The following is a 15,684-nucleotide window of genomic DNA, read 5'->3' on the forward strand; positions in this document are numbered from 1 at the left end:
ACACTTCCTGGCAGCGTACATTGACGGGACAGAAAGTGGCCCATGTGTGAATCGACGGGGTGTTGGTGCCACCGTCGTCCCACACATAGTTTGGTGGATAAGGTCGCTTCACCTACACAACCTCTAAACTGATCAATAAAGTGCGAAGATTTAGGGTACGGTCTGCGTGAGGATTGACAGGGCATCGATGCCACTGTCATCCCACACTTAGACGGAGGAAGTGAAACAACCCTAAAAATGGACATACTAAGTGATAATTAATGTGTCAAGAATGCCTATGATTAGACCTGGGTTCACATGGATTGATGCGAGTAGAACCATACTTGGGAACCTTGCTACATCCAAGCAAACTAACTTGGGGGAGTTATTTGAGCTAGGAAAGGTTGGGTCCAACCATGTAGGGCTCTCGAATAAGAAAATTTACTTGAAATAGTCTTTATCAGACTCAAAAAGAGGAAATCTTAGGTGTGGAGTATCTAAGGGTAAAATGGTATTTTTCTAGGTTAAGGGCAATATCTTAATTACCCTAAATAGACAATTAATTTTTTATTTAATAAGGTGGAGGGGCGAATTTGGGGGAGAGACACGAAATGGAGCTCTTGAAGTGAAGTCTTGCTTCACACGGGTTCGAATCTAGGTGGAAGCAATGAATTAATGTGATTTTTATTTAAGCAATTGAATAAATATAATAAATTAATAATTTTTATTCATTAGATGATTTAACATAAAATAAAAATCAGATTTTTTAATAATTAAGTAAACCTTATTTGACTAAGTCCTAAACTAGATTCCTGAGCCTCAATAATTCCTACTCTCTCACATCTATCTCTCAACTCTAACGCGAAATCTCTCTTGTTATTTCACAAGAAATTCTCTATCAATATAAGATTCAAAAATAGAAAATAAAAACATTAGAAAACAACAAAAATTACTTTACTCTCAAAGAACTTACAAAAAAAAATATTCAAGCAAGCAAGCTAACTTAAGAAACAAAAACTTTGCATCAGCTTCTCGATGGTGTTGTGTTGAAGGTTTAGGGGAGGTTTTGGGAAGCACTTGAATGGTGTGGAAATCTACAAAAAATTATGGGTTTTGTTACTCTTGGTACCTTTCCCAAGAGACCCTTAAGGCACAGATGAATGTACTCGAAAACTACAGTTGTTCCCGTTCTTATCGAACTCCTTGTCCCTAGTACCCCTTTGAACTCAATGTGAAATAGATTAGAGATTATGTTGTTTATATGTTTTCTGGTACTTTAAGTATGAAGTTTGATGTTTTTGATAATTTGTTCTTGATTATGTTTTTGGAAATGTAAGCATGTTAAGTTATGTCAACCGAAAGTATGTGAAAATGTTTTTTAATGGTTGAATTTTATGTGCGAATGTTTGTGTAAATCATGAGGTGTAAAACTTGTGTAATGTTGCTGGATGAAATGGTAATTCTTGGATGAATATGATCATATGAATAATATAATTAAAGATGAACTAAACGATCGACGACATGCCTTATGAATTAACGTAAGAATGATGATAAAAAGAAGCTGAAAATAGTGAACAAATTCCAGCGTTTGGTAGGTTGTGTTCAGCCAAAAAAAATTGTACAAAATGCAATAAAGTTGAATCTAAAATAATTGAGATTACTAAAGAATTTACCCAAGACATCATTACATGAAAGATCCAAAAAAAAATCAACAAAAGATTAAGACAAAAATGGATTGGAAGAGACTAAATTTACGGCCTGCTGGAAATTGTAGTCCCTGCCAACTTTTAAAAAAATGAGCTTCGTCTAATTTTTTTTTAAAAATGTAAGGCTACTAGGGATCGAAACCATGACCTCACTAAATAAAAATTTCATAAAAATTTTGTGAGAAAAATACAAGGAAAAATAGATGTGGTGAGTGGGGATTGAATCCACAACCTCTTGAATGGATGCGAGAGTTTGAAGAAAAATAAAGGAGAAAATAAATGTGGATAGTGGGGATTGAACCAACAATTTCTTGAATAGGTGAGAATGTAAAAAGTTAAAATAAAAGTAAAATAATGAGATTGTGGGGGATTCAACCCACAACCTCCTTCACTTAAACGAAAAATGAGAGGAGAAAAAGAAAGGTGATATTATGGGGTTGATAGGGATTGAAATAGGGTCCCCCAAATCATAAAAATGTGATTATCAAGTTTAAAATAATATTAAGTGTTGTCCAAGGGATTCGAAATCGGGTTCCCTTGCTCATTTCCGTATTGACAAATAAGTAATACGTACGTAAATATTTAATGAGTGTTGCCTCTAAAGATAGAAATAAATATCTTGGCATATCTACAAGATGAATAAGTCTTGTACCACATAATATTGGGTAAATATGAATTAATAAGGGAAACTATGAATGAAGCCTCATGACTTGCATGTATAGACCCATAAGTCTGGCATACGATTAAAAATAAGTGAACCTAAGATGTATATATGAAATGATGACACCTCTAAAAGCACTAAGTATGAGTGTGAGATACACTAAATGGCCAAGTGCATTGGCATATGACGAAATGAACAATGAAATGATGAAACGAACAATGAAGTGATTAAACCCTAGAAGTGCTAAGTAAGAGTTTGAAACACACTAAATTGCCTAGTGTATTGGCATATAATGAAATGAACATTCACGTTAAAAAGGTGAGTAATTATGAAGAGAAAATTTGCTAATATTAATGAATGTAGTGAAAACATGATATAAGGATAATGTAAAAGATGAGAGCAATGACAAATGAGCCTAAGTAAATGTTACCAAAACGTACTCACCTCTGAGAGTGTAAAGTTAATGAAGATACCTGTCTCTATCAACACTCTAATGAAAGCATTGAGATATACACACTTAATACTATTGATTAGATGAGAAAAGATCTATTGATCTATGATAACCTCATTCTAGAAGCCAGCTTCAATAACGTATGAGTTCAACGTAATAGAACATTATGCTGAGCACTGATAGACTAGATATGAGCGGTGATACATTTTTTTTGGAAATGTGGAGGTTTACATAACTCTCATGAGATGAGACTATCCGGCATGCAACGTATGGGTCTCCTTGTATCTCCTAGTCTTGGAACCTATAGTGCTAATATAGGGATCTGGCGGTGTTCAATTCCCAAGTACGCTAGCATGTTTTGGTCACTTTGGTTTGGTTATTCCACCACTTTTCGATGTGGGGTTTAATGACACATGACTTTATGACGCTCACATGATCTATGTTGGTTAAAGTTAAAGTTCCAAATTAATTAATGAGGCCAGCCTTAAATGATGCACATAATGAAATTAATGATACCAAGTATGTTATTATGGGATAATCAAGAGGTGAGTTAGATTCAAGTAATGACATTAGGTCATTCTTGGTCATTGCACAATGAACCCGATGAAAGTCTTAAACTACATCCTAGGTATAGCTGGTGTTTACACTAGACCATGAATGAAATTAAATGAAGTATGTATGAATGAATTAAAAAGACTACCTAGTTGAGGTCCCATATGTTGAGCCCTCATTTTCGGGACGTATTAATGTCAAGTCCATGATTCCAAGGTCTCATGGCATACAAATGAATGATATGTAAAAAAATTTGTGTTATATAAATTATGGTATGTGCTATGTGAACTATGTTATTTTCTGTTTGAAAAAATGATAACTTGGATGATGCATGATACACTCATGGCATGACTTTCCAAATCAAAATTTGACAGGTTCGTTGACTCTATTTAACTATATTTGGCAAGTCCACTTGACTTTACTTTCCATATATCATGTTATTAGGAACGAGCTATTCTTTATCATGCATGTCCATGGTGTGTGCTTTCATATACCCATACTTTGTACAAATGTGTACTAATTCCATACAACTCTATATTTTTAGGTACAGGCACAGGTGGACGCTAGAGCATACAAGTTGACGTTGCAGCTATTCGGACGTGGAGCCTTAATCTAGACTTGGTTTGCCTTTATGCTTTCGAGGTTTTCTACTTTTATTATCTAGCTTAGATGTAGGCTTTAGCTAGTGGAGCATGTTCAACTAGTGTTTCATTTCCCAATTAATTTCAGACTTTGTATTGGTGCCGTTTTGGCAAGTACACATTTAATGTAGCTATGAACTGTTTCTATCATTTGATAACTTTAATGTTAGATGGTTGATGGTGAACAATTATATATGTAATCGGATGTTTAGTAAGCATGTTAGGAAACAAAAAGTTCAAATTTTCAACTAAAATTAACGTAGATGAAGTAACGATGACTAAGAAGGCTTTTTTGCGACCTCTGAGAGCGTCTGAGATCTAGATTCAGGTGGTGACAAAAATTGTATCAGAGCTCTAGGTTAACATCCGAGGATAATAAGATCATATAAACCACATCGAGTACTTTCTATGTCATGGTAGTGAAGTGCAACACTATTCTTAATTAGTGACTGCATGATGCGTACAAAAATTTCTCTTCTTCTGATCTTATTGTGCTTTCTCTAATGTCTAGTTCTTTGGTGTTATGAGGGTATAACATCAATTCTATTTTTATAGAAAATTAACACAAGTAGGAACGTTGGTCATGGGAGAGGAGGAGAAGCTGCAGGGGGTAACGAAGTTAAACCCCAGGCTCCAGCCTAAGGAGTGTCCATACCAGTTAACCCAACAGGGTTGACTGATGCGGATTTTCGAACCGCTCTGGCTAAGATGTCTCAATCCATCATTATATAGGCCTAGGCTGTGATGGCCCAAGCCAACTAACAGGGGACAACACAACCGTACATATCATGGCAAACAAACTACGGGAAGACAAACTATGGGATTTTACATAGATGAATCCTCAAATTTTCACAGGGTTCAAGACTTCAGAGAATCCCTAAGATTGTATGGATGAGGTACATATGATCATTTTGGTCACGAGGGCCACAAATACTGAGAAGGTTGAGCTTTCTTCTTAATAGCTCAAGGATGTTGCACAGTTTTGGTGCAAGAAGTTCCAGGATAACCGAGCATTGTGCGGAATTCCAGTCACATTGAAGCTTTTTAAGATAGCTTTCCTAGAGAGATTCTTCCACAGGGAAATGAGGGAGGCCAAGCCTGAGGCGTTTCTGAACCTTAAACATGGTGCGATGACAGTTAGTGAGTATTCCCTTATGTATTTGAAATTATCAAGGTAAGCCACTTCCCTTGTATCTAACATCAGGGATGAGATGAGTAGGTTCCTCACAGGAATCACAAAAGATCTGTAGGAGGAGTGTCGGGGTGCGATGTTGTACGATAACATGGACCTCTCAAGGTTGATGGTTTATTTCCAGAAGGTAAATGATATCCGAAAGAAGAGGGGCGTCCGTGATGTTAGGAGGCCTAAATCATCTAATCATGCAGGTCCTAGTAATTGTGGAAACAAGAACAACTTCGGCGTTCGTGAGCCGCCAGATTGAAAAAGGGGTATCATAGTTCAGCGAACTATAACTTTAAGATGAGTGCAAAATCTAGAGGAGGCAGACCCAAGCCCTAATGTGCAATGTAGGTGATGTTTTATGTTCTAGAAAGGACAGTGCCAAGTGTGGTCGTGCTCACAGTTGAGAGTGCCGACAAGGCACTAATACCTGCTTCGGTTTCAGAAGAAACGGGCACATGGTCAAGGACTGCCCACAGAACAGGGGTCAGGCTTGAGGTAATGCTCAGCCTAGGCCTAATCCACAGGTGAAGCAGCAGCCAAGCCTTCTAAGAGGAACCGGTTCTATGCCCTGAAGGGTAGGTAGGAGCAGGAGAAGTTTGTTGTGTGATCACAAGTATACTGCAAGTATTTTCAACTTCTGTGTATGCCTTACTTGATCATGTGTTTACACTTTCCTTTGTAACTCCTTTGCTTGCACCCACTTTTGAAATATTGCCTGAAGTTTTACATGATCATATAGTTGTTATTACACCTTTAGGAGATAATGTATGAACTGATAGAGCATATAAGGATTGAACAATAGTTGTATGTGGTAAGACTATGGGTGCAGAATTGGTTGAGTTACCAATGAACGATTTTGATGTTATTCTTTGCATGGAATAGCTTCATAGTTGTTATGCTTGTATGGATTGTCGTAGTAGGTTTCTGAACATTAGATTCCCTTATTAAGTAATGTTGATCTGGGAGGGGTACAATTTTAGTTGTCCTAATACATTAATTTCGAACCTTAAGGCCAATAAAATGATGTCCAAGAGATTATTGTGTCATCTTGTGAGTGTTAATTATTTAGTTCATGACATTCCTTCCATAGATTCAGTGCCTGTAGTGAATGAGTTCCCAGATGTGTTTCTTGATGATTTTTCTGGAGTTCTTCCCCTCAAGAGATTGAATTTCATATCGACTTAGAACCCGATACTAAACTAATTACGATTTTTCCGTACAGAATAGCTCCAGATGAACTGAAAGAGTTGAAGATGAAGTTAAAATATCTCACTGATAAGGGTTTCATTCAGCCGAGCATATTCCCTTAGGGCGCTCAAGTGTTATTTGTGAAAAATAAAGATGGAACCCTTAGAATGTGTATTGATTATCGGCAGCTCAACAAAGTCACTATCAAGAAAAAGTATCCACTTCCCAGAATAGATGACTTGTTCGACCAACTCCAAGGGTCTAGTTTTTCTTGAAGATTGATGTTAGTTAATGGTACCATTATCTTAGGTTTAGGGATGAAGAAAGTCCAAAGACAACCTTCCGTATCTGTTATGGTCATTACTAATTTTTTGTTATGTCATTTGATCTCACTAAGGCACCTACTGCATTTTTGGAACTCCCGAACAGAGTCTTCCATAAATACCTTCATTTTTTCATCATACTATTCACTGATGACATTCTTATCTACTGTAAGACCAAGGAAGAGCATGAACAACATTTGAGACTTACCTTGCGGATACTTAGACAACATAACTTGTATGCCAAATTCAACAATTGTTAATTCTGGCTTAGACCAGTGACCTTCTTGGGCCATGTTTTGTTCGACAATGGTGTGGAGTTAGACCCCAGGAAGACTGAGGCTGTTAAGAACTTGACGACCTCTTACTCTTAGAGATATATGTAGCTTCTTGAGATTGGATGGTTATTTTCAAAGGTTTGTGGAGGGTGTTTCTTCCATTGTTGCCCCATTTACTTCTTTGACGAACAAGAAAGTCATGTTTGAATGGGCGGAGGCTTTTGAGAAGAGCTTCCAGCAGCTCAAGGAAACACTCACTTCAGCCTTGGTGCTTACTTTACCTAAGTTGTAAGAATTACACTGTTTATTGTGATGCATCTAGCGTTTGTTTAGGATGTGTTCTTATAAAAAGGGGTAAAATTTATAGCTTATTCCACCAGATAGCTCGAGGTTCATGGAATGAATTATGTCACTCATGACGTGGAGTTGACAGTTATGGTTTTTGCATTGAAACTGTAGAGGCACTACTTTTATGGAGTGCATGTGGATGTGTTAACACCCCAAAAAGGTTTCTAGTACATGTTCACACAAAGGGAGTTGAATCTACATTAGCAGAGGTGGGTGGAGCTGTTCAAGGACTATGACATGAATGTCCACTACAATCAAGGTAAGGCTAATGTTGTAGCTGATTCTTTGAGCACGTTGAGCATGGGAAGTACAACCCACTTTGAGGATGATAAGAAGTAGTTGGTTAAAGATATAAATTGACTGGACCGACCGGGTGCGGTTAGTTGACTCTACTAGTGGGGGTGTTTAAGTTCATCCTAGTTCTAAATCATCCTTAGTAGTTTGAGTCAAGAAGGTTCAAAATCTTTATCCTGTGTTGATGGAGACGAGGGACTCAATGTTTATTAAGATGAATGAGTCTTTTTCTTTGGGAGGTGACAGCATACTTAGGTACCAAGTGTTACTCTGTGTGCCAGATATGGATGATTTGCGGACCATGATCATTGTAAAGGACCATGGTTCAAGATATTCCAAAACATCATGGTTCCACCAAGATGTATCATGATCTTAAACAGATCTATTGGTGGGATGGCATGAAGGACATTGTTGAATATATGACCAAGTGTACTAATTATAAGCAGGTGAAGGAAGAAAATTTTATGTCTAGTGGTGTTAGTTAGATTATCGAGGTTCAAAAATGAAAGTATGAGGCCATTAATATGGACTTCATTGTTTGTTTTCCAAAAACTAGGAGACGGCATGACTCCATATGTGTTATTATGAACAAGATGGCTATGTAAGCCAATTTATCCATATGAATTCGACTTACAAAGCCGAGGATTATACAAGACTCTACATTGATGACAATGTGAAATCGCATGGGATTCCTTTGTCTATCATGTTAGATAGAGAAGCTCAGTTCACTTCACATTTTTGAGATCCTTCCAGAAAAGATTAGGCGCGCAGATAAAGCTTAGAACAACCATTCATCCTCAGATTGATGGGTAGGCAGAGCACACCATTAAGACATTTGAGGACATGCTGAGAGCGTATTTGATTCACTTCAGAGGTAGTTGGCATGACCATCTACCTTTGATAGAGTTCTCGTATAATAACAGATATTGCTCTAGTATTGGGATTGCACAATTTGCTGTATTATATTGTAGGAGGTGTAGTTCTATAGTTTGGTGGTTTGAGGTTCGAGAGTCATCCATTTTGGGTCCAGAGTTCTTTCATGATGCCTTAACGAAGGTAAGGGTTATTATGAACACGTTGAATATTGCTTACAGTCGGTAGAAGTCTTATGCAGACAATAGAAAATGGCCCTTATAGTTTGATGTTGGTGACAAGGTCTATTTGAAGATATCACCTATGAAGGGGGTGATGATGTTAGGCAGGAAGGGGAAGTTGATTCTGATGTATGTTAGGCCATATGAGATCCTACAACTTGTGGGTGAGATGTCCAACGAGTTAGCATGCTTTCGGAGCAATCTTCTGTTCATCCAATCTTTCATGTCCATATGTTAAAGAAAATCCTAGGTGATCCAACATAAATTCTACCTTTTGAAGGTTTGGGGGTTAATGAAGACTTGTCCTATGAGAAGCTACCTATTCAACTTTTAGACAAACAGATCAAGCGGCATAGGAATAAATAGATTGTAACACTGAAGGTATTGTGGAGGAATCATCTTTTTTAGGGTGCTACGTGGGAGGCCGAGGCCGATATGAAATCCGTCTAACCTCATCTTTTCAGCTCTTGAGGTTAGACTTCGTACTATTAAGTCTAAGTTTCCTTATCTCCTCTTTTCTTGGTTGCTTTTGCTTGATTGAGTATAATACCTACATTATGATATGATTGACATTGTGCTATATTATAAGAAGTATCATTCGAGGATGAATTTTCCTAAGGGGAGGATAATGTAACAACCCTAAAAATGGCTATGCTAAGTAATGTTTAATGTGTCTAGAATGCCTACGATTAGACCAGGTTCACACAGATTGATTTGTGTAGAACTATACCTCTGAACCCTTGAAACAACCAAGACAAAAAACTTGGGGATTTTTTTGACCTAGTAAAAGTTTGGATCAGCCATGTACGGCACCCGAATATGAAGATCTACCCGGTTAAGTCTTAATCGAGCTTAAAATGGGATAATCTTAAGTTTGGAGGGTGTAGTTGTAAAATTGTCTTTTTCTAGGATAAGGGTAGCATCATAATTATCCTAAATAATTAATTAATTACTTAATTAATATGGCGGAGGGGCAAGTTGGGTAGAAAGGGCCTAAATTGGCCTCTGAGAGAAATCTTGCTCCACCCTGGTTCAAACCTAAGTGGGAGCAATGATTTAATTTAATTATTTATTTGGTGAATTAATTGAATTAATTAATATTTAAATTCTGATTTAAGAAAAAGAAAAATCAGATTTTTATTATTAATTTTTATTTATTAACTACTATCTAATCTAATTTAACTAAGTCTTGCCTAAAAGTCCTAGTTCTAAGGGAGCACTACCTCACATCTCTCTTCTTCAAACACTCTATCATGATTTAACTCTCTTTCTAGTTACAAAACAGAAAAATACAACAAAAACCAAAAGTTCTTCACACTTGAAGAACTTACAAAAAAATACAAACGACAAGATAATTTTAAAACGTAAAAGAAAAACGTAATTTCTTGTCGGGTAAGGTGGGACGTTGATTTATTGGTGGATTTGACAGCACATTAAAGGTGTTGAAAGAAAAAAATAGGTATGGGTTTCTTCCTCTTTGTTATTTTCCCAAGATACCCTTATGTCTCATATGAACCTACCCCAAAAACTAGCGTTGTTCCCCATTACATGTTCCTTATCAGGCCACCTGGGATGAAGGCAGTGACGGTGCATCACAGCCACGATGGACTGTCACAGGTCTCCGTGGTTCAGTACTTAGCTTAATATTGGATTGACACTTTCCCAAGTAAATTACACATAGACGATACGTGATCGACGGGCGTTTGGTGGTACAAAGATCCATCGTTGGATCCGTGAATGGACACTACCCAGGCAGTGTCTTAGGCAGCTTTGGGTCCTTCTTTTGGGGTCCTTTAGATGTCGTACCCAGAATTTTCTAACGTAATTATTAACCTTAACATGTTATAGACCTTAAGAATAAATTCCATCCTAAAAAAACACCCACAAGACGTCCAAACAGCCTTGGCGCCAACATGACATACGATGAACGTCTTAGGGGCTATCTTTCGAACGCCTTGGACATTCTTGGGCGTTTGACCTCCAAACATAACAAAACATCATATAAGAATATGAAGGATCATTTTAAGCATTTCAATATATATTAGTCTCATTTCATACATACTTAAGCATGCATAGACAGATAAGGCACATAACCGACTAGTAGTCAAATGTCTTGGTCGTCTCTTGACATTCGACTTCCAAATTACTTCAAACACTGAAAACTTCCTCTAAACCACATGATAAGATATTATAGAACAATATAAAATAATGAAAAACCCATAAACACATACAACCACATACAACGCATCTAGGTGACTTAGTCGTCGAACGTCTTAGTCGTCCCTTTGCAATCAACTTTCAATACCTCTAATATTTTCGCTAAACCCCTATATAATATATTTTAAGAATATTTAGGAAATTATAACTTTAAGAAAATTATTTTAGTCTCTAGACACCTTATCTCATTTTTTAAGTCTTAGAATATCCCACACTTTGGAACATTCACCCTCCAATGACACTTAGGGCTGTTTAATCACAACAAAAACTTCAATGCATATAAGAGTAGTTCATAACATTAAAATATCATCAAATCCTTTTAGCAATAACTGCACACAAGCAAGAAAAACCATTAGTAACTCACTCTTTAAAGCATCAAACACAACAGTTCTTTTCATGTTCATAGGAGAACATCCTTCTCCTAATCATTACATGATAATTACATCTAAATTCATTACAAGAAAATCTTGAAAAATTACTAATAGGAAGATTACAACCCATGCTCAAAGTTACTTAACAACTCATATTTCAATGCACATACACATGAGTTAGTTAATCACAAAGATCATGATTAGTTAGACCTAGTGCCATAAAGGTCATTCTCAATCATGCCATACTTTTTTAAGACAATAAAACCATCCAAACAATTCATATACGATTGTGAATCTTTTAATGGATCATATTAGCAAGAACTTGAACGATAAAAGCAAATAGAAATCCATGATTAAAAACACCATCATTTGGTAAGTAGAACAAAAATGTTTTAACTTATAATGAATCTCAACTCAACTAATGCACCAAAATTCCATAAATCTGAAGTTGCTTCTCTAAGCACATGACCAAACAAGTTGGGCTTAGTAGCCTTGTATGTGGTCTTGAGTTTCCTAGATGGTGGCCTGACTTTCTTGAACACCAAAGGGAACTTGATCTTCGAGTCATGGAACTTCTTTGTGCTCTCCCTCTTGCACAGTTTAGCTGGAATGGTTGCTGTCGTTATGATCTGAATGCAGTGATGGCGAACTCTATGGCGAGAAACCATCTCAGTGTACATCTTCTCCACACCACCATTTAATGTGGTGTCAGGGTACTCCTTGTACATGTTGTGGTATCCCGTTCTACTTTGGTAACGGAGCCAAATACCATAATTCTTGATTGCCGTTGGGTTCTTCTAAAAAATCTCATTAATAGTCAACATCTGACCGTTGCTCTTCTTCACCTTCTTAAGCTTCCTCAAGATATACCAGAATTTGGACTTAGCACGAACTTCATTTGTAGCCCACAATTTCATACGGTAAATCTTGGGATGCTCATCTGTTTCAGTGGGCAAAGCTCTCCCGACAACCTGGTACTGATGGAACTTGTAAGTCACCATTTTTGCAAGGCTCTCTTTCCCTCTGCACTGCGTTTGCCCAATCATACCATTCTTAGTGGTGTCTTTGGAGGAATATCCTTCTCCTAAACATATACATGGACCATGAGTTTAACACCTAAGAAAGTACAAGGTAAAATTCCTCTTCAAAATGAAAAAAACTCACAACTTTTAACCAAGAGATGCTCATGGTTCCTTCCTAGTGAAGTCTAAGTGGCAAGTCACCACAAGTACATCACAACAAAATAAGAAATCATTCCACAAATTTCATTTCTTAACATAATACTGACCCTTATAGTAAGTCTCACATTGGAGAAATAACACAAATTATAGGATAACACATGGACACTTAGCTAAACATGCTTTCACTTTTCAAGAATGAGCCTACAATTATGCTTTCAAAATCTTAAAAGTTATATAGTTTTCAAGAATCTCAACATAATTCATTTTAAAGAGACTCAAGTTTTGATTTTAAGGATACAATTTTTACCTCTCAAGTGATTATTACCATGCTTCTTATCTCATCTAATACAGTCAAATTTATAATTAGCATATAAAAATGCAATTAAATATGAGTAAACATGCACTTCATCAAAAACTACCCTTCATACACTTTGAAAAATTCACCATGTCTCCAAGATGATGTGAATCATGTCATAACAATCTTATAAAGGTCATGCAATTCACCCTTTATGAAAGACTATATTAATGAACAAGATTACTAAGAATTCATTATTTTGCAATTCAAGTAAGAATAGAAGGACAATTTAGACAATTTCTACAACCTCACTACTCAAATACCATCCCCCAATTAGGGTAAACCCCATTAAATAAACTTAACCCAACCGATAGAGGATCTTAACTACACAACCTTCATTTTCATCACTTAAATTGATTACTACTTTAGAGGGAATTAACATTAATTCAATTTAGCAACCATAAGGCATTCTAAACCTTAAAATTTTAGGCAAATAATCCTCAACTATCTATTCATACTATTCAATTCACATAAGTTCTTCCTATAGTGCATTAGACACTAAGGTCATACATCATTTGGGAAAAACGACAAGGAGGTTCATAAAACAATAATAAGTTTAGAAATAACTCTACGACTCATCATGTCATAAGAATCTCATTGTTTATTGCCAAATAGCAAAACTACTTTTTATTCACATTCATAATAATCAATTCTACACATATTTCAACAACATCTAATCGAAAGAAAATTTAGTTGGTTGTCCAAACATGTTACAATAATTTACCTAGTCTGTATAGTGAGCATGCTTTCAAATATGCAGAAATGCAACATTTAGACAATTGAGGGAACAAACATGGCAATATATAATACAAATCTTACCAACTTATCCTTCATAGCATGCATACTATTTTTACAACTACGATCAATTCTCTACAAGGGACTCCAATTTACACTAGCAACTTATCAATTATTTCTTGTATACAAAAGGAGACAATGCAAACTTTTAATCACCATACATTCATAGGATAGGATGCTTCCATAGGTAGTTATTAAACATTCCAACTTCAAATCCTACTATTTGGCTACCATCATACAAAATTATATAAGACTAAAAAAAAATAAAAGAATTCACTTTAACCACCATAACTTCTAGCATGCTTTAACTATAAAATGACATACATTTTTCGACATATCTTGCTATTTCACATAGATTTCATATATTACCATAATTTGCATCACATCATCAAATAAGAGATATTTCATACATAGTAAGGTAATATAAATAATCATAATTCCCATAGAGTTAACATGTGCAATGATAAAGTAAAGCCCTATAACCTACTAAATAAAGTAACCCAACAGGAACTACAATTAACACCATACTCCACTCATCTATAACCTTCATGCATGCATAAATCCATATATTAGCACACTAGGCTATTCAGATGTTTATAAGCACAAAGATCACCACATCAGGACATTTACATTTATCATCATACACATATATAATGTTAACCTCCTAAAGACTCCATCAAGTCAAACTAGTGCAAGACATAGATAGAGTACCATACCCCTACCTATATCTAGTTAATCCTTTAAGTCTCCTTAGTTAGTTTATACATCATAAAATTAGGACAAGTGTAATCTTTACTCATACTCATTCAAATTATAAAACAAAGATAAGAATTTTAAACTCACCTTTTCCTCCCTTAAGAATAGAGCGATCTCATCCAAGCAATAACATCTAAAAGACCACCGGACAAGAAAAAATAAGAGAGAAATCTTATAGAGTTAAGTTCTATGGCACAACATGAGAATGATGAAGAAGAGAAACTCTATCGTCCTATATCCTCTCGTACCAATTGATGTGTCGCGACTCACCACCAATGATACAAGACGTTAATAAACGTGGAAAATTTAAACTTCTTGGAACCTAAGACAACTTTATAAACCTCGTTCTCTAATGCCTTTCTAATTTCTTATACAAGTCCATAGTTATCATTCATTGCATCAATATAGTAAATTTAGCGGAAAATATACACCTTTTCATAGCACCTCATACGCTAGAGACTTTACTTCATATACATCTAAAATATAAGTCGTAACAGATATATAGAGTCTAAGTCTCTTTGCTATCTTAGACTCAATAACTTAAGATTACATTGAGGACAAGGCCTTATGACATAACACAAAACTATACATTACTAAATAGACTTTAAAATAAGAACACGTGAGGACATCCTTGGACTTAAGGATTCCTATCCTTGAGCTTGGGAAATCACCTATCAAGATCTTCACCCTTCAATAAATCCTATAAGAATCCATAACCTACTATTGATGTAAATAGTATAGAAGAATGGGATTAGCACAAGAATGTACTAAGTATGGCAACCAAGCAAAAAAGGCATTTAAAAGGGACATTTTCTTTGAAATCATTCTTCATGCAATTCTTACTAAATTATTATTAAACCTTTATCAATAGCGTATATATCATTTTTATACTTCATAGAAACACAATCAAAGGCCAAAACATCATAGAAAAACACATACCATCATAGAAGTATATTAACAAATAGACATAGTTAAGTCAAGACCTTCATCATATAGTCAACAAGATCAACATCATGCACACAGAATCATATATTGCGGAACTCATATAAAGTAGACAAATACTACAATTTCATGAATAAAGAACACATACATAGTGACATGCATTAGAACACCTACCTAGAAATTCCTAAGGAGCTACTTGTGCAGTGTCTAGATGGGTTCATTACATCCACCTATCCTGATAAGTGTTCCTTAAGTCATTCTATTTGGGACCTTATCATTTAAATTCCTTTGTTTAATTTACTTTAAGGAAACTATAACATTAGCCGACATAGACCATGTGATGCTAAACATGGAATCCGGTGTCATAAAACC

General features: G+C 35.8%; 1 pseudogene; it reads right to left on the minus strand.

Moving 5' to 3' along the window:
* Positions 1 to 11,675: 11,675 nt before the first annotated feature.
* On the minus strand, positions 11,676 to 12,316 carry LOC138341992 (large ribosomal subunit protein eL20-like; annotated as a pseudogene).
* Positions 12,317 to 15,684: the final 3,368 nt, after the last annotated feature.

The sequence above is a fragment of the Solanum lycopersicum genome, chromosome 2 (assembly GCF_036512215.1).
Source record: "Solanum lycopersicum chromosome 2, SLM_r2.1".
Taxonomy (NCBI): domain Eukaryota; kingdom Viridiplantae; phylum Streptophyta; class Magnoliopsida; order Solanales; family Solanaceae; genus Solanum; species Solanum lycopersicum.